A 1342-nucleotide genomic window follows, 5' to 3' on the forward strand; every position below is an offset into this window, starting at 1 on the left:
TATTACTAGAGATGTTGAACATTTTTTCATATATCTGTTGTTTGCCTGTAGATCTTCTTCTGTGAAGTGTCTGTTCATCTCCTTAGCCCATTTGTTGATTGGGTTATTTGTATTCTTCGTGTAGAGTTTCTTGAGTTCTTTATATATTCTGGAAATTATTGCTCTATCTGAAGTATGAGTGGCAAAAATTTTCTCCCACTCTGTAGGCTCTCTCTTCACATTGCTGATAGTTAGTTTCCTTTGCTGAGAGAAAGCTTTTTAGTTTGAATCTATCCCAGTTACTGATTCTTGCTTTTATTTCTTGTGCTATGGGAGTCATGTTAAGGAAGTCTGATCCTAAGCCGACATGTTGAAGATTTGGACCTACTTTTTCTTCTATGAGATGCAGGGTCTCTGGTCTGATTTCAAGGTCCTTGACCCATTTTGAGTTTAGTTTTGTGCAGGGTGAGAGATAGGGGTTTAGTTTCATTCTGCTACATATGGATTTCCAGTTTTCCCAGCACCATTTGTTGAAGAGGCTATCTTTTCTCCATTGCATATTTTTGACCCCTTTGTCTAGTATGAGAAAACTGTATTTATTTGAGTTTGTGTCTATATCCTCTATTCTGTACCATTGATCTACCATGGTATTGGTGCCAATACCATGCTGTTTTTGTTACTATTGCTTTGTAGTATAGTTGAAGTTCTGGTATTGTGATACTCCCCTGCCCCGCTTCACTCTTCCTGCTAAGGATTGTTTTAAAAAATATGGAATGCTTCACGAATGTAATTGTGCTCTCTTCGGCAGCACAAATACTAAAATTGGAACAATACAGAGAAGATTAGCATGGCCCCTGTGCAAGGACGTCCTTTGTTATCTTATTTACCCTCTCACTAAATCTTTTAGTCTTCCAGGGAACAACAGTTGAATTGAGAGAGTTAGGCAGCCCAGAGAATAGCAGGCTCTGAAGCCACCCACTGGATTCAAATTCCAATGCTGCCAACTACCAGTTCTTTGACCTTGAGCTAGTGTTTTTAATTCTGTCTTTGCTTTTTAATCTATAAAATAGGTATAGAAATATTAACTCATTTGTAGCTTGTTATAAAAATTGAATGGGTTCATATTTAATGTAGAATGGTTTCTACCACATATTAATTGTTCAATAAAGATTAATATTATTGTGATTCACCATTCCTCTGAGTTTTCTGTTGCAATATACAGTAGTTTTCTCCCTTTCCTGTGTCCTTCTACCTTACTCCATGTATCCACATCAACTAGGAGAACTTCCTGAGACTACAGAAATGACATAAATTATATTCTTCAGTTACACTTTCTTTACTTCCTGTGTTTTTAAATTAAGTC

At 36.5% G+C, this 1342-nt stretch overlaps 1 non-coding gene across 1 annotated transcript; it reads left to right on the forward strand.

Annotated features, from left to right (window-relative positions):
• The first annotated feature begins 771 nt into the window (after window positions 1-771).
• LOC124985972 (U6 spliceosomal RNA) lies at window positions 772-883 on the forward strand. Its single transcript, XR_007108906.1, has one exon. It is a non-coding gene; the product is annotated as a U6 spliceosomal RNA (small nuclear RNA).
• Window positions 884-1342: the final 459 nt, after the last annotated feature.

The sequence above is a fragment of the Sciurus carolinensis genome, chromosome 5, assembly GCF_902686445.1.
Source record: "Sciurus carolinensis chromosome 5, mSciCar1.2, whole genome shotgun sequence".
NCBI classification, from domain to species: domain Eukaryota; kingdom Metazoa; phylum Chordata; class Mammalia; order Rodentia; family Sciuridae; genus Sciurus; species Sciurus carolinensis.